This window comes from Thamnophis elegans, chromosome 6 (genome assembly GCF_009769535.1).
Source record: "Thamnophis elegans isolate rThaEle1 chromosome 6, rThaEle1.pri, whole genome shotgun sequence".
Lineage (NCBI taxonomy): Eukaryota > Metazoa > Chordata > Lepidosauria > Squamata > Colubridae > Thamnophis > Thamnophis elegans.
The window spans coordinates 53,374,385-53,393,706 of record NC_045546.1 but is presented as its reverse complement, the minus strand read 5'-3'; the positions used below and the strand labels follow the sequence as shown (position 1 = coordinate 53,393,706).

At 40.7% G+C, this 19,322-nt stretch overlaps 1 protein-coding gene across 1 annotated transcript in view; it reads right to left on the bottom strand.

The window, feature by feature from the left end:
* DYRK1A (dual specificity tyrosine phosphorylation regulated kinase 1A) overlaps nt 1-11,649 on the bottom strand; it is a 145,475-nt gene extending 133,826 nt beyond the window's left edge. Inside the window, 1 exon segment of the mRNA XM_032219531.1 lies at nt 9,276-11,649. The gene's annotated coding sequence lies outside the window, so the exon portion shown is untranslated.
* Between the last annotated feature and the right edge of the window lie 7,673 nt (nt 11,650-19,322).

Here is a 19,322-nt window from a genome sequence, read left to right as displayed (position 1 = left end):
GGTGCTAAGGACTGAGCAGTCTGCTCCTGCAATTCATGTGCAATTCCAGAAGCAATTGCTCTTTCAATGAGATTTTGCCACCCCCTTGGCAGATCATCTACATCTAGAGAATCCCAGCCGGAATTCTCTGGTTCCTGAGCTACCCCAGCTTGGGGAGCTAAACTGGACTTGGGCAGGGCCTGATCCTCTCTAGGATACATTTGGGCACAGGAATCTTCCAAGTCCAAATCCTGGTCCTCCAAGGAAAGGGGAGGGGAAGGAGACCTTTCCCCCAAAAATCTCTGTGGGGAATCCAAAGGGAGACCAGGCTGGAACTCGCCCCTAAATGGGGATCTGGAACGGAGGGGGGACGAGGCGCTAAGCCTACCTTGCAAGGCCCTCAGTTTTTCAGCCATGCAAAAGGTCTTTCAGAGAGCCTTGTGCCTCTTCAGTTCGTCCCTCTGGGTGGCATGAGAGGGGCGGGGGTTTGCAGCCTTAAGGGCCCTAGCAGAAACAGTGGGTCGCTGCCTGGTTTAAGGTCCCTCCCCAGGGGAGCATGGGGGAGAAAGAGACCCCCCTGCCTCCTCTGCCATCTTGGCCATGTGGGGGAATAAGGAAAATAAAGAAAAAAACTACTTACCCTCCTTGCGCAGCCTCCTGGCTCTCCTTCTCTTCCGCTGCAACAGTTAAGGAGAAAACAAACTGGATGAATTCTCTTTTCTCCCCTTCTGGGCATCCCCTGCCTTAGCACCGAAAATGGTGTGTATGGGGGCTGCCGCCTTGGCTTGGGTTGCTTCGCATGCTCTCCTCCGCTCTGCGGCGTGCTCATAGTTCAAAACAAAAAACTTCATGTTCTTCCCAGCGCTCCGTGCTCTCCGCAGCTCGAATCCAGCCACCGAAGCAATTTCTAGTACATTGGTGAGATGGGGGGGCCCCTCTGGGCTGGGAATCGCTAGCCTCTAGCCTCCCAATCACATAAAACCCCCAGGGATCGGCGCCACATGCTTGGCAAAGGCAGAAATGGCTGCTGCAACCTCAGCACTCTCTCCGATCCCAAGGATACAAAGTAACACTGCCTGGTGGCTAGAAAGGAAAACCACCTTACAGGTTAGAGCAGAGAGTTAGCTATGGTGGCTGCAGAGGCAAGGAAGTTCCAGTAGAGATAGAAATCGCAGGAGAAGTTAAAAATATGTTTTGTCTTTTAGCCGGACTGAGATGAAGTGAAGAAAGGATGGAGCACAGAGGCGTGTCTTCAGCTTCATCCCAGTCTCGTGGCCAAATGGGCGTGTCAATACCATCCACTGGAGCCTCCTGTCCCTCGCTCCGGAAAATATTGATGTTTTTGAACTTTGGTGTTAGAAGAGACTCCTGAGAATATTATACCAAAAAAACAAACCAATGGGTCACTGAACAAATCAATCCTTAGTTCCCATTTGAGTCACAAATGAGACATTATGCTATTTTTCATACACATTATGCAAAGCCTAGTTCTGTGGAAAAGGCTCTAATGCTAGGAAAGATAGAAGAAAAAAGACAATTAGTAGCAAGGTGGATGGACTCATTTACAGTGTGATGACTGGCACTTTTGAAAGACCAGATTAGGGACAGACTGTTAGAATACATAGGTGGTCACTAAGAATTAGAAACTTGATGACACATAATCAAATTTTATTTCTTCTTCAGTTAGCATACATTAACACATTAATTTCGTTTCTAAACACATAGAATATTTCAAACTGTAACCCAAATATACCTATTACATAGTATTGTTATCCCAGACCAAATGTTTACTTATTCCAGTGTCTCTTTTCTATAGATGCAATAGCTCTGCTAAAATTGATAATCTGTACTGTTTTTCTTTTGAAAACTAAGATCAGTTAACTGTCTTTAGTAGAACTGCAGATCAATCTATTTTCTATGACTATGTCTAATAGGATGTATGAAACACAAGTATTGGAATCTGAAACACTCTCATCACACTTATTTGGATGAATTATTTTGTATCTCTGAATTTAATCAATTTTAAAAATATCAACTGCTATCATGATCATCACTTTTTCTTGTCATGTAGCCCAAAAATTTTTATGTGCATAACTTCTTCATGTGAGAGAAATTCAATGATACATTACTCAGAATTTAATTAGATTCAGTTTCATAAGGTTTTAAGTAAGCATGTTTGGCTATCAGTTCATGTCAAGTAAACATATTTAGAATTGATAGTTAATATCAATATAATGATTTGATTGCTTATTTAGTGTCCTATGACTATCAGTAAGTGTTGTATCTTATGATTCTTGATGAATGTATTTTTGTGTACACTGAGAGCTTATGCACAAAAACAAATTCCTTGTGTGTCCAATCACACTTGGCCAATAAAGAATTCTATTCTTATTCTATTCTAATATACCAAAATATAGTGGTTCTAAATTTATTTTGCAACAGAGAATTTTGGAGCGTCTAATAAATTACTAAACTCGTACGGGTAAGAGTACTCCATGAATTATAATGAAAACTGGGACTAGAACTACTATCAGTAACTGACACAGTTGTAAAGTGTGATATCACATGACCAGGTTGCTTAGCAATAGCAATCCTCGCAGTCATGGATGCCCATATCTGGATGAGAACCACACAGGTCAATAAATGGGGATCTGACATGACCATGACTACCAACATCCTGGCAGTCTTCCCACTGACTTGCTTCTGGGAATTCAGTAGAGAACATCACAAAACATGATCATGTGATGCATGAACATTGTGACAGTGTGAACTACAAAGACTAGCTTTAAACCATCACTAAACAAATGGTCATAACCCGAGGACTACCTGTACATTTTAATTCAGAAACAGATTTTTGTAATGAAAATTTTGAATAGAATATGTTAAAGAATTATCAAGTTACGAAGAAAAACTTGAATTAGTGATTAACATTATAAACCTTAGTTTTACAAGCACTTTTCCTCGCAACAGATACTTCAAAAAGAATGCAGTGTTGACTCCATATTTTTTGCACAATTCATTTTGAACAGGATGATGATTGTTCTTACTTCAGTTGATCACTAGCCACTTAATGTTACTAGTAACAATGGAAAGTTGAATCCTTTAGTATTAAGTCAATTGAATTCTTTTTTTTTTCCTATCAGAAGAAAATATGAAAATCCTATTTCATGTATTTATATTAAATATAAATGAAAAACATTCAAGCTGCAAATTTTATTATACAGGTAAATCCTCAACTTGACAATTGAGCTCAAAATTTCTGCTGTTAACTGAGACATTTGTTAAGTGAGTTTTGCCCCATTTAACCTTTCTTGCCTCAGTTGTTAAGTGAATAACTGCAGTTGATAAGTTAGTAACACAATTGTTAAGTGAGTCTTGCTTTCCCGTTGACTTTGTCAAAGTTTGCAAAAAAGGAATCACACAACCCTGGGAAACTGCAACCATCATAAATATGAGTCAACTGCCAAGCATCTGAATTTTGATCATGTTACAAAGGCTGTAACTGTGAAAAACGGCCATAAGTTACGTTTTTCAATGCCATTTAACTTTGAATGGTCACTAAACAAACTGTTATTATGTCAAGGACTATCTGTACACTCTTGAATTAGGTTGCTCCAAAATTCATTTAGTGAAAGTTTCTTCAGTTGAGCATTAGAAATTAAGTTTGATTTTCAAATATACAGCTATTAAGCAAGCTGGTCTAACAACAATTACAAATATATTTTTCACTCAAGTACTGTTTGTCATAGGGACGCAGTAGCTCAATGGCTAAGACACTGAGCTTGTTGATCAGAAAGGCCGGCAGTTCAGCGGTTCAAATCCCTAGCGCTGCACAACGGAGTGAGCTCCTGTTACTTCAAGCTTCTGCCAACCTAGCAGTTTGAAAGCATGTAAAAATTCAAATAGAAAAAAATAGGAACCACCTTTGGTGGGAAGGTAACAGCGCTCCGTGCGCCTTCGGCTTTTAGTCATGCCAGCCACATGACCACGGAGACGTCTTTGGACAGCGCTGGCTCTTCAGCTTTGAAATGGAGATGAGCACTGCCCCCTAGAGTCGTGAACAACTAGCACATATGTGCAAGGGGAACCTTTACCTTTATCTTACTCTTTGTCCATGGGAAATATCCTAAACAGAGCAAAGCAGAAATCATGCAGATTCTCTAAAACAGCACTGCTAATACAATCAGTCCTTGTTTAGCAACTTCTTCAGTAGCAATCATTCACAAATAAGACAGTAATAAATGTTTTAAAAAGTCATTTTCAAACCAATGCATGTACTTTTGATCAAATGTATGTACCAGATCCTTATTGCACACTGGAAAGAGAGAGTATTACTGATGCTGCTTCACAAGAGAAGTTTGTAAATGAGATGGCAGCAACCAGTCTTCTTTGCAACATCTCTCTCTCTCTCTGTGTCTCTCTCTCTCTCTCTCTCTCTCTCTCTGTGTGTGTGTGTGTGTGTGTGTGTGTCTGTGTATGTGTGTGTGTCTACTCAGTAACCAAACTGAGCAAACTGTCTTTGCCAAAAGACCATAACCTCAACTTTTAGAACCGTTGGACTGGACCAGATCACACAAAGAACATTAATAATGGGCACCAATAATCACATTGTGTCTCTATGGTGGGACAGGAAATTCTAGAACAGATTCTTGACACAGTTGCCAAGAAGCCACATAACCAATGATTTTTTTTTCATACAATCATTATTCAATTCTTGTGGAACTCTATTCTGAACAAAGTTTGGGAAACACTGTTCAACTGAGTTCTTTATAGAGACTCCAAATAAAATCTCTATGATAAAGCTACAGATTGATTATAAGAAAAAGTATTTAGAGCTGAGGTATTAAATATCTGTCAAAGGAAAACTTACACTTTCTATTTTTTATGATTTATTCAAAATTTAATTGATCAAAATCATATTATAGGTTTAATTTTCTTTTCCAATCTATTCTCTTCTATTTTTAACTATTACTAATAGTATATACTAGTCATAGTAGCAGATACTATTGGAATATACTACACTTTGTTGCACCTGACCCTTGTCAGCAGTATAATGTCCTTTCAAACATAATGGTCCAAATTGCAGCTTTTCAAATGCTCAAAGCAGCTCTGCTCAAGCTCAAAAAATCTCCCCCTCAACTAGCATTATTGTAGTTGAATTTACATGAAATACAATCTTCACGAAGACTTTATTACTACAGGTAGTCTTCAACTTAAAATCACAATGAAGCAAAAACTTTCTGTTGCTAAACAAGAGTTTTACCCTATTTTATACAAACCTTGCCACAGTTGTTAGGTGAATCACTGCAGTTAAGTTAATACACAGTTAAATGAAGCTGACTTCCCTATTGACTTTGATTGTCAGAAGGTTGCAAAAGGTGATCAAGAGGACCCTGGACACTGAAACTGTCATAAATATGAATCACTTGCCAAACATCCGAATTTGATCACATGACCATGGGATGCTACAACAATTGTAAGTATGAAAACCAGTCGCGAGTTACTTTTTCAGTGCCCTTGTAACATTGAACAGTCACTAAATGAATGTTGTACGTTGAGGACCACCTGCAGTTATAAGATAATACAGCACTTCTGAATCAAAGGTTGAAGCTAATTTAAAAGTATAGCAAGGCAGACTGATACAAACCAGGGATATGCCTCTGATGATGAAAGTCATTCCTGAGACCACAGACACAGACACACATCAGCAATAACTTTAAAAGTGAAATTGATTCTGTAGTAAACTTGATTTATTTTACAGAATCCTAACAGTAATTATTATACTCAGTTTTCAAAATTCAGAATTTAAAATATATGACTCTTTCAGACAACAGGAAATATCTTGTTCAACAAACTTATTTATTTTCCAACACTACTTAAAGTATTTGTGAAAATAATTTACCCCTTTCAGAATCAGCTTACAAAACTAAATTTCATATGGTTTATTTACAAACAATTACAGTAAACAACGTATTCCAAATTTTAAATATGGTTGCAACCCTATATCCACTTAATAGGAGGTAAAAAAGGAGTGTTGGATATATTCACTATCTTGAGCTATTTGTAAAAATAATAAACACAAGATATAAACAAATAAGTACATTAAATAAATAACGACAATTCATTCTCCAGAAAAGCAACTAAGTGTATTCAACTTAGTTTACTGTTAACTAGGTTTATACAGAATTTTAAATTGTGATGCATAAATTCTGCAATCTATCCTGTTCGCTAGGTATAGCACACACTTCCACATCAAAGAAAATACTAAAGTATTCTAAATAGAGAAGTATTCATGCAAAAATTAAAATAATAGAAAAATTAACTTATTTCATTGCCTCATATTTTCATATTCAATGTCAAATTAAATAAAAGAAACTTTATTTGACTATATATTTTATAAGAACCAGAAGATAAGTATTATAAATAACCAATATAAAAGCCTCAATCTACATCATGCCTATTAGGCTGTCAAGCTAAGTTTTGAAAGTAATACAAGAGTAAGTAGCCATTTAATTATTATAAGTATTTTTTTTTAAATGTATTTAGATTGCAGTCTTACACTTCCCAGCATTGTCAGATTTCTCCTGTAAATTATTAAACAGGTAAAATCTCAAATAGGAAAATGTAGCTGCAAAAACTCTGCTAGATTCCCCCAATTTGGAACACTCTAACAGAAATTTTAAGATTGCCCTGCTTGGATGCAACATTACACATTTACTAGAAAATAAACATCTCTGATTACAAATAAAATCACTTCTGAAAAGACAAATACAGAATTGTGCAGTTAATATTCAATATAAATCATGCATTTTTACAGGGAGAGGGAAGAGACCAGTGCATTCATCAAGACTTACTTTCAGAATAAAAATATATTAGGCTGGCCTCTGAATAACGTCTGTCACTATTCCATCTTGTATAAATTTGTAATAATTTGAATTCCTGATCTGTATGAACATATACACACATGTAGATATTATAGATACACAAACATTTTCTTTGAACATTTCCCATATAAAAATGATTTCTTATTTCATCACTCACAATTAAGAGCATTTCTAAGCAAGTGCAGGTACTACAATATAGCATCAATATCAATCTATGTTCTGCATTTAATCATATTATTCTGTACTAGGAGGAACTTTTAACTCTGAAGACTTAATTTACTCTTACACATATCTCCATAGTTATGTATCACATATTCCAAACATAAAGAACATTTATTATAATATTTGCATAAAGTGACAGGGCCAAAATTTAATATATCCATTAATCATTGGACTCCCAGATTACACTAATGAAATAATTGAACAATGTAAGATATAGGCAACAAATCTTTTAATATGCAAGTCATTCATTATATATATATAATAAATAACCAATTGGAAAGCAACTTTTGGCAAAGTTAGTTAGGAAGTCTAAAAGGAATTGAGTTATTACTTACATTTCACTGTAACATGCCTTGTTTTACATACTTCAAAACAATATTAAAGCATTTTTGTCTAATAAAATAAAACACTACTTTAAAGGAAGATAGTCTAAGTTTATATTATAAATTCAATCCTATAAATTTCCGATCTGTATGAAGAAAAATGTACTTTTAAAAGTTTGATCTATTGCTAAGTAGGCACACATAAAACTATAATACACTGATTCTACATCCTAGCAGCAAACCCCTTTTCCTTCTTGCATTTCTGTAAAACAAATATGTTAAGAATTTATAATTTATAAACTTAATTCAAAACCAAGTAAGCCTAAATTGAACAAACTCATAATTTTATTAAAAATCTAATAAAGTATACTATTTTTAGAACTGCAAGATGAATCTCTAACTAGTGGGACTGATCTTGAGAATTACAATAGCTGTAATTTTCAATAGTACATGCCATTGACATAGCACTTTTAGAAGTATAATTAAGTCAACTTTAGACTTAAAATATTGAATTGCACAGAATTTTATACAAGATATTTACTGCAATAAAACCTACATTTTCCAACAATACACTTCAGAAGAACACCACTTCCTAGACTTCTTTTTAACCAGAAATACAATGCAATGTACCCATCCTAAAATTTTACTTTCAAGCTACTGTAATATAGGATATCATAAAATGATTATTGTGCTACAGTAACTTCTTTTAGCAAATTATTCAGAATGAAAACAACTACACACATACAACTGTTTGGAATTGAGATTGAATCCTTTTTACATGGCCTAATCAATTATCTACTGCTCTCCCATAGTCCTAATCAGTTATTATGAAGTTACACCAGAAGAGGTTCAATGTTTGTTCTAATCAAAAAACTGATTATTTGGAAATCAAGATACAGGATTACAGGATTCATATTCAGATGTTAATTTCACTTGTTCATTTCAACAAGATTTGCTTCTTGATAAGTGTATCCTTAATGTGTTCAATTTCTGCTTATGTGGAATCCAGGGATAGAATTTATATAAAACAGTATGTGTAGTTAAACAATATATTTAGTATATGTAGTTAGACAAAACCATGGAGTATTGATTTAGAGTTTACAGAAGATAAAAGTATATTTTGTGTTTTGTGGCAAGTTAATGAAAGTATAATAAATAACCTAGTCTCCATGGAGAAATAATCTGATTTGACTGGAATGTCCAGTCTTATTACAGAATTCTGTAGAAATCAATGCTTATCTGAGTAGGTGTAGTTCAAGATAAAATGTACTTTAGAAATCAATTGAATGCATTTATTCCAGTGAAATTCTCTTTTTAGCTGATATTTGATACTAAATCTATTTTATTTTAGTTCTTTTTATATTAAAATTAAGACTCTACAATACGCATATACTGCAATGACCCTAGATGAATAAAAATAAGAAGACTTGCAGTGATTATACCAGTACCTAGGAGGTTAACAGACTAGTCCCTACATTGGTCTCTTCTTATAACAGGTGCTAATTCAAACCTGCCGATTTTTCTGCCTACCTGCCCGAGAGGTTGCGGAAAGCGCAGAACTTCTTCCTCCTCCTCCTCCACCACCTTGGGCCAGGTAAGAGCAACGCCGAGTTACCAGAACCAATCCATTACCCAGGTGGGAAAAGCCTCAGCGTCACCTTCACAACTTAGAACAGAACTTCCTGCAAAGCTAACCGGAATAAAAGGGCAACAAGACACCGGTGTCTGGTTTTCCCTCCGCTAGGTCGCCTCCCTCCTCGTTTGCTTAACCACCGAAGCGGCCCAGGCTCCCTCTTCAAGATGGCAGCGGCCCCTCTCTCCCAATGCCATTGAGCCGGCGGCCCACTGTAGAGGCTCTACCACTTACCGTATATCGGGGCGGTGGCCGCCTCTGGTTACTGTCCGGGCTGCCGCAGTTGTCCTGTGCTGACCAAGGCCTCCCTCCTGTCTCGGGATTTAGGAGGGGAGTGAGTGGCGGCAGCGGCGGGTGGGTTCAGTTCATTACCCTCCTCAGCCAGCGGCCCAACCCAGCAGCCTCTCCGCAGTCTTTCTCACCCGGCGTGGATCACTTCAACCGACACGCTCGGGGCCCGTGCAAAAGAGAGCAGGGCCTTGGCCCCGAAGCGGAGCCAATCGCGCACCTCCCTCTCCTGGAGGAGGGCAGCCCGGCCCGGCGGGCGGATCCGCGGCGTTTCCTGGCCGGGCAGATTTTCTATCGCTCACAAAATGGCGCGCGTTCCAAACCTGCGCAGCGATCGGCAGCGGGGCACGGGCAGAGCTCGGTGGTGTCGGCTTCAGGAGCTGCTGCTTGAGCCCAGGCCAGGGAGAGCGGAGAGAGTCAGAGCGGCACGGGCGAGAGGGGAGCACGGCGCAGCGCCGAACAGAGCCCCCGGGAACTCACTCGCGCCCCCTCCCTGCCTGCTTGCTGCCAGCCAGCCAGCCGCCTGCTCTCCTCCCCCTTCTGAGCGCCGCCGCCGAGCCGGCTTCTCAGGAACTGCGCTTCGGATCACTTCAGACCGCACACGCGCTCATCCGGAGTCCTTCCGCTTCGTCTCGATGCAATTGTCCAAAGGGAAGGTGCCCCTCCGCCACCGAAATCTGAAGAAAAAAATAATCCACGTAAAGTTATAATTCGGGCGGGAAGAAAAATTATTTTTAAAAAAGCCCAACTGACAAAATGGCGACGAGAAGAGCCTGTTACTATAGCAACTGTCAATCACTCCACAAGAGTCCCCGCCCATGCCAGGCGGGAATCGGTGCTGAGAAGAGAGGGGAGAAAGGCATGGCCGAAGGCGGAGCTTGGTCGCCTGGCGACTGCTGCTTCATTCCGTTCCCAATTCTGTGATATAAATTCCGAGACGGATTTCTTTCGTGGTCATTAGCGCTTGATGGAAGAACGGGGTCGCTAGTTTCCGTCATCCAAGTGGATTTCTTTCGGAACGAACTGAATGAGGAGGAGTTAGTCTTTTCAATATTAATCTGGGAAGAATGCTCCAAGGTTAGAACTGAACCTGTTCCACGCAAGCAATACCTGCTACCTTTTTTCGTCTGCTTTTGGATTTGTTATGGATGTATATGGAGGGAACCAGTCAAAACAGCTTCAGGCACAAATATCCGCCGTACGTGTAGATCAAGTCCGGAGCAGGAGATTGCAATCTTTTCTGTCTGTATGATTGCCATCTAAGTAAATCTAACATGCGGGATTGCGTTCCTCCCTCTGCTACCTGTACTCTGTTCGTGACGGCCAATTTCTGTTATATAAGCGCAAACGAATGATCGCCTGGTCCTGGGACTCTAGGTATTCTATATTTTTGCTGGACACCAATATAATTTCTGTTATAAACTTCAGGCTTCTTGCAAGAGATCAACTGATAATGGTACAAAACTTGCAAATTTCTGAAAGATACATCAGTGATTACAACTGGAATTCATTCATCATTGAACTTTTTATTTTTATGTGCAAATAATGCTATAGATATTTCATATCCTTCGGGCACAGAACTTTTGTTAACAAAAGTTATTAACCACAGCCAGTATGGCCAATGTGGTGAAAGGGTTAGAAATCCTGTAGCATCTGGAGGATCACGCTTCTAATTTCTGCTCTAATTGGCTGTCTTAATTTATGGTATTTCTATATTGCTGGCTTAACAAAAAAGTCCTTGCAGGTTACTAATGTAAAACCAAAAAAACATGTCCCCAACAAAGCAACTTTTGACAATTTCCCCAAAAATGTTAGGGGGAGACATCATTTGAATATTCAAGGTAAGTTCTATAATACCGAAGGTGAGCTAGAAAAATGGAACTTCAAACCCCACTCCTTATCTCACCTGTGGTGGTGGAGGGAGACACTCAACATACCCTTTCAGAACAGGTGAATTAGTTCCTTCTGAAATACGCAACCCCATAGAAGGCCAAGCCATAAAGTACTTTATAGATCAAAATCAGCCTTTTATACTTGGAAGCCTTACGGTGTAGTTTTCACAAAACCAGTGATATAGGGCACCCACTAATAGATGGAATATTGCATTTGCACCAGTTGTGGCTTCTTTATAGTTTTAAATTTTAAGCCCAGTCTAAAGAACATTGCAATACTCAGCTTCAGTGGTGATGAAAATATTTATCAGTGATATTTATCAATTATTATACTTCAAGAAGAGCTTCAGCTTATCTGATATATGACAAGAAGGTGGATAAGAATTTTAAAAGTCATATTTTAAGAAATGCTCTATTGCGTGTCTGAAAAAAATATCAACATAAACTAAACGATAAGATACCTATGTGGGCAATAGAGAACATAAGTATAGCACAAAAACAGGATGTAACTACATATAGACCAGGGGTGGGTTTCTCGCCTCGTTCCAACCGATCGGTTGGAACGAGGCCGGCGGCGTCCTCACGCATGCGGCGCACGCGCGTGGCGCGCACATGCATACTAGCATCTGCGCGATGCTCCAGCTGCTGGAGGATCGCGCAGGTGTTCTGCGCATGCGTGGAAAGCGCGAAATTAGAAAAAACCGGGTAAGGAGCGGGCGCGCGCGGGCGCTGGGGGGGGGGCTTCGCCGTTCCCGGAAGTTACTTACTTCTGGGTTCGGCGACCAACCGGATCGCAGGGACCGGTGCGAACCGGTCGAAACCCAGCCCTGATATAGACAGCTTCTTACTATGGAAAGAGGTGTATTACAGCTAAAATCCTTGAATGTACTAAAAGAGGAAAAGGTAATCCAAACATGGTTTCAGTATGGACAGTTACAGGCCAGATGGAAAAAAGATCAGAAAATTGGTATTACGCAAAATGAGGACAATCTACTAAAACAAATTAAGGATCAAAGTCAAATGCATATAAAAAGGTTATATAATGTATTAATAGAAATGGATTCTGAAACAGAATTAGTTAAAGACTATGATAAAGTGGGCACAAAATTTTGAAGACCCAATAATGCTGGATACATGGGAAAAAATATGGGCAAGAAATGTAAAATTCACACAAGCTCAAAACTTGAGAGAGAGCTTCTACAAGATGTTTTATAGATGGCACTTAGATCCTAAAAAATTGGCTTGCATGTATCCAAATTTACAACCCAAATGTTGGGTTGTGATTGTGTTGATGCTACATATTACCATATATGGTGGACTTGTAAAAAGGTTAAAGCATTCTGGATAAAAATATGGTGGATTATGCAAAATATTTTGTAAAAGAGGGTAAAGTTTACCCCTCAGTTATTCCTATTAGGTATAACTACTGATTGTACTGTTATAGAGACTAACTTGATTTTGTACTTAATAACGGCAGCAAGACTGTTGGTGGCGCAATACTGGAAGAAGGAAGATTTGCCTACTATTCAAGAATGGACATTAAAAGTAACAAACTTAACAGAGATGGCTAAAATATCAGCATATATTAAGGATCACTCACATGAGAAATATAAACTGGAATGGAGAAGATGGATTGACTATATTCAAAATAATACGGGACTAAGAAATTCCAGATAGTTTATGACTGAAAAAGTGAGGAATGATATAATCTGTTTAGAGTTAGCCTAACAAAAGAGAGGTTAAAACACAAATGAAAGATGATACTAATTTTCTTTTAGTTTATTCTAGAATATGTTTGTTAAAGATTTATACCCTGTATTTGCTCTGGGAAGTTGGGGAGGGGGCTCGGGGGGGGGGAGGTAATATTTGTAAAAGCTTTTTTAAAATTTTCAATTTAAAAAAAAGAAGAGCTTCAGCTTGTATAGAAGCTGTTAATTTAGGAGGACAGCCCATTTGTGGAGGTTCTTTTTGAGGTGTGTTTCCCATGCTGAATATCATTTTGGCAGGCTACATGCTAGAAGATTCTGAACTAACAACTTCAGTTTGTTTATCTCCACCAAGTTCCTAAAGCTTCTAGACCAGTGATGGCGAACCTTTTTTGGCTCCGTGTCAAAAGCGGGGGGAGTGCAGGAGGGATCGTGCGCAGGCGTGCCATACCCATAATGCTATGTATGCCCCACCCCACTTGCATTCATGTGCGCCTGACCAGCGGCCCCCCTCCGCTTTTGGCATGGTTTTTTTGCCCTCCCCAGGCTCCAGAGGGCAAAAAACGGACCTACGGACAAACAGAAGTTACTTCCGGTTTGCTTGTAGGGGCGATTTTTGCCCTCTGGAATTTTCAGGGAAGCCTCTGAAGGCCTCTGAATGCTCCAGAGGCCGAAAAACAGACCTGCAGACAAACTGGAAGTTCGGGAATTATAACTTCCAGTTGCCAGTACGACTGATTTTTGCCCTCCGAAGCCTTCAGGGGCCTTCAGGAGGCTTCCTTGAAGCCTCCAGAGCGTGAAAAACCAGCCCTACGAGCAAACTGTAGTTTGGGAATAGACTTCCCGGTTTGGCCATAGGGCCGGTTCTCGCCCTCCTGAGCCTTCAGGGGCATTCAAAAGTTTTTTTGTCTTTGTGGAACCAGGATGGGTGTTGCCCGCCCTTTTGACACCCCTGATCTAGACAGTTGATCAGGTGCATTGCAGCCCGAGTGGCAATCTGTAATTGGCTATTGGAATACCAATGATATCACATCCTGAACCACCTCCAGTGGCTGTTATGTAGAAATTACATGTAGACAGAGAAAAAGGTAACACTGCAACATCTACAGATGACCAAACACATGGTCTGACTTCTATATTACTGACTGATTCTGGGACAGGAGCAGTAATAACTGGAAAGCAATGTGCCCCAATTGTAACTCTCATAAATTGTCCAGAAGGATGCGTTGACAAATCTAAAAAGACCGTTGGCTTACCTGATGGTCGTTCTCTAGGCGCTGCGGAGTGTCCAAGCACGGGTTAACTTCAGCTTGCTGCCCAAGTGAGTTTAAAATTGTTGTAGCTCTGCCTCTTGGTTGCCTCAGAGGCTCAGTTTCGAAAAACGAAGATTCAAAAGTCCATAACTCGAACCAGTCCAAGTCCAAGACATAAGTGGCAAACACACCTCGCGGCCCCACACCCAGGGTGGGGTTGGACACTCCACAGCGCCTAGAGAACGACCATTCAAGTAAGCCAATGGTCTTTCTCCTATGCGCTGCTTGGAGTGTCCAGCACAGGACATGCCAAAGCTATGTCGAACTCAGGAGGGAAGAAGAACTGTCCAGGGCTACGGTGCTCGTCACGACTCTCGCCAAACTCTCCTCCCAAATGACGCCTCAGCTGAGGTGAACATGTCAAGTCTGTAGTTCCGTATGAATGGAGATGGACTGGACCACGTAGCGGCATGGCAAATTTCCTCAATTGGAGCTTGATTCTCCTCGTAGAATGAGCAGTGGTAACAATGGTAACTTTAGAAGTTTTCTAACCATATGACAGGCTGGTTACTGGAAGCAAATTATAATAAAAATATTGCTATATAGGAAATTCATGCAACCCAAATAAAAAAATCCTTTTCTCACCCCTTGTGGGTGGTAGGTGTCTTTTCAATCTTGAGTTCTTTACCAGAGGCCTGAGAGTTTGCGGGTTCTGTACAGCATCCAAGCTGTTCCTAGCACTGCACTCTTTTGGGCAAACAGCTTTGATGTTCGTGGGATTTGTTGGAGCCACTCTCCCAGCTTAGGGGTCACAGCCCCGAGTGGTCCTACCACCACTAGAACTACTTTGGCTTTTAGTATCCATGTGTTTAGTTTCTCCTTCAGGCCCCAGTACTTTTCCAGCTTCCCATATTTTTCTTCCTGATGTTGCTATACTTGGCAACCGCTACATCTATCACCACCACTGTTTTTTGCTCCTTGTATACTACCATAATGTCTGATTAATTGGTTATTACCTATCTGTCCATCTAGATATGGAAGTCCCACTGGATCTTAGCTCTGTTATCCATGACATTCTGTGCAGTCTCCCATCTGGGCTTGGGAGGATCTAACCCATACTACAGAAGTACCTGTAAATAATGCCATATATTTGTTTGTACCATTCAGTGTATTCTGTTCCTGTCTGCATGTTACACCCTGCCACTGTGTTGGACTGTCTCTGAATCCTTTCTGCATGGTCTTCACTTCAGGTCCTATCTAATGTGACAGGCAAGAATTCTCTCTGAACCACCAATTCATGATTTCTATCTAATGTGACTTTTGCTGCTATGGATCTGGTTGCTGAGTGCCTAATCCTGTGCTGCTATTAATGCTTCAGTATTGTCTTTTTTGTCTGGCCCTTTCAGCCACTAGTAGGATATCCCAATGTCAACCACCTTAGCTATTTATTGATGGTACATCCCATGCAGGGTCTTGCCATGACACTTCTTCTGCCGGATCCTCCTTCCATGTCTGCTGCTGCCTTAGGCATTCTCTCAGCAACTCATTTTGGGTGTCATCTTACTGATATATGCCTTGTGGAGTGATATATACCATTTGTGCTCGAATCCCAGTAAGGGTATGGCTAGCTGATGAGAGGTAATTAGCTTGAAATAGAGCTATACTAGTCTCACTTTATTTATTTATCAGCACAAATGCAACTCAAAATGGTTTTCTCTGCCTGGAAGGATCCTAGGGTGCATCTGAAAGGCAAAAGGAAAGCAGTATGCTCCCTCATATTTGGGCATACCAGGTGCTTTGACATAACACTTAGTGTGAGTTTGTGTGTGTGTGTAAGAAGAAGTGATATGACTGACAGGTTTATGGTACTTTAAAAGCTGTTATGATACTGTGGTTAGAATACAGTATTCAGGCTACTGGCAGGCTAATTCTGCCAACTGCCAGCAGTTCGATTCTGACTGGCTCACAGTTGACTCAGTCTTCCATCCTTCCGAAGTCAATAAAATTAGGTTCCAGATTGTTTGGGGGAAATATGCTGACATTTGTTAACTGCTTAGATAGGGGTGTAAAGCACTATGAAGCAGTATATAAGTCTAAGTACTGTTGCTATTACCTGGATGACGTCCTGATGTACTCTGAAGACAAATCTCAGCATGACCACCATATACAGGGTGTCTTGAATAGATTGAGGGAAAACCACCTTTTTACTAAATTAGAACAATTGCTTTTGAGTTGAAACAGGTAGATTTCTTGAGTTACTGCATTTCCACATAAGAGTTCAAATGGATAACCAGAAAATACAAGTGGTGCTCCCCGCACAGCAAAAGACATTCAGAATTTATTAGGCTTTGCAAACATGCACAGTTAGTTTATCCCACATCCCACTCTTCGCACATAAGCCCCTAACACAGCTGTTGAAAAAAAGCAATCAGGTTTGTTTCGATAGTATGAGTATGAGTAGTTATTTATATGCCGCCCTTTTCCCTGGGGGGACTCAGGGCGGCTTACAATTCGGAAGGAAGGGGGAAAAAAATTAACAATTAAGACAGTACATCATTAAAGCACAACATTCATTCAATTCGGGTGGGTTACGGTCTTTAAGCCCCAGGCCTGACGGGACAGCCAGGTTTTAAGGGCTGTGCGGAAGGTCTGGAGGGTGGTGAGGGTACGAATCTCCACGGGGAGATTTTTCATAGGGTTTGGAGCTGCCACCGAGAAGGCTCTCCTCCGCGTGGTTGCCAGTCGACATTGACCGGCAGATGGAACTCGGAGGAGGCCTAATATATGGGATCTAATTGGTCGAGTGGAGGTAATTGGCAGTAGGCGGTCTCTCAAGTACCCAGATCCACTACCATGAAGGGCTTTGTAGGTGACAAGTAGCACCTTGAAGTGTACCCGGAGATCGACAGGTAGCCAGTGCAGCTCGCGGAGGATAGGTGTTATGTGGGTGAAACGAGGTGCACCCACGATCGCTTGCGCGGACACATTCTGGACTAGATGACCAGTAAACAGCATTTAAGGAGTTAAAACAAGTTTTTGTGCCTCACCTCACCTTCAATGCCTCAACCCATCCAGATTGATGCCTCCGATTGGTTCTCAGGGCCATTCTCTTACAAGAAGCACTGGGAGGGGGGAACTGCATTTTTCTCAAAGGCTTTGACTGCTCAAAGAAAGAAACAGATTTTTAACGAAGAACTATTAGCAATCAAGTCAGTTTTTAAATAATGGATCTTGTTTTGGGAAGGCAGTATATTGATCCATGTCAATATCGATCATAAAAAACTCTTAAAATGCTGTACCAGATCAAGTCATTTTCACCAGGCAAGTGAGAGCCACTTCTCTCACGTTCTCCTCACTTTGAGTTTGCATCCAGTATGTCCCAGGCTCAAAAAACTGAGCCAGATATACTATCCCATCAGAGGTGGTATTCAGTAGGTTCTGACAGTTCTGGAGAACCAGTAGTGAAATTTTGAGTAGTTCGTAGAACTGGTAATGCCACCTCTGACTGGCCCTGCCCCCATCTATCTCTGTCTCCTAAGTCCCGGCTGATCGGGAGGGAATGGGATTTTCAGTAACCTTCCCCTGGAGTGGGGAGGGAATGAGGATTTTACAGTATTCTTCCCCTGCCACGCCCACCAAGCTACATCCACCAAGCCGTGCCACACCCACCAAGCCATACCCACAGAACTGGTAGTAAAAAAAAATTGAATCCCACTACTGTCCCATAAACTGGAATATTTACTAGTGCACCAAGCTCCCGTAGCTGCAAACAATTTACAGCCTTTAATTTCTGATGCATACTTGTGCAAATGATGACTGAAGTGTTGGGACTACACAACCACATGGAGATTTGCTCACCATGATTAAGGGATAGCAACCATGACCAATTTTTGAGGGCTCGGATGGATGACCTCCAGGGGGATCCACCAGATATTATATTCCTATATTTGGTGGAGAGATAGGCATTGAAGTACAAGGCAAAATAGTGGTACTGCTACATTTTACAGAACTTTTGCAGCATTGCCACAATAACTAGAGAGTAGGGCACGGGAGAGTGTTCGAAACATTGCACAGAATGTTAAAAGATGGCCTAAAATGGGGCCATTGAAGTACAAGGCAAAATAGTGGTACTGCTACATTTTACAGAACTTTTGCAGCATTGCCACAATAACTAGAGAGTAGGGCACGGGAGAGTGTTCGAAACATTGCACAGAATGTTAAAAGATGGCCTAAAATGGGGCCATTGAAGTACAAGGCAAAATAGTGGTACTGCTGACATTTTACAGAACTTTTGCAGCATTGCCACAATAACTAGAGAGTAGGGCACGGGAGAGTGTTCGAAACATTGCACAGAATGGTTAAAAGATGCCTAAAATGGGGCCATTGAAGTACAAGGCAAAATAGTGTACTGCTACATTTTACAGAACTTTTGCAGCATTGCCACAATAACTAGAGAGTAGGGCACGGTAGAGTGTTCGAAGCATTGCACAGAATGTTAAAAGATGGCCTAAAATGGGGCCAGACATCAAGAGCTATGTAGACTTTGCCGTACCTCCAAAGGGGCTAAGTTTCAACATCAGCAGGGCTGTTACACTGTATGCCTCTTCATACTTGCACAAGTCTCTGGATTTTATTACTGATTTATCTGGTCCAGTCCACAACTTCACATCCATACTAATCATAGTGGATTTTTTTCCACAAAAATGGGTCATGGGTCATTACAATCCTTGAACAGGATTTCCCACTGCCAAGGAAATAGTTCAGGTCTTTTTAGATCAAGTGTTTCATCACAGAGTCAGATTTTGGAGGCCACTGTTCCAATATTTGAATGTTCCAACTTGTCTACCACCATGCTATGATGGAAAGGCAGGAAAAATTAAGCAATTCTTGCAGCAATGCTTAGGTGTTACAGTATCTATAGCGATGAACAACTGGCCTTCATTACTGCCCTTGGCAGAATTTTCATATAACTCTCACCACACATCAATTCCTATGACCGTCCCAATGGTGGATTCCTACTGGTTCAGCCCGGTTCGGCTGAACCAGTAGTGGCTTGGCGCCTGGGTCGCTGGAACTGGCAGTGACCCAGGCCTGCCATGCCCCCAAAACCAGTTCTCCGGCGGTGCCATAGCACAGCCATCT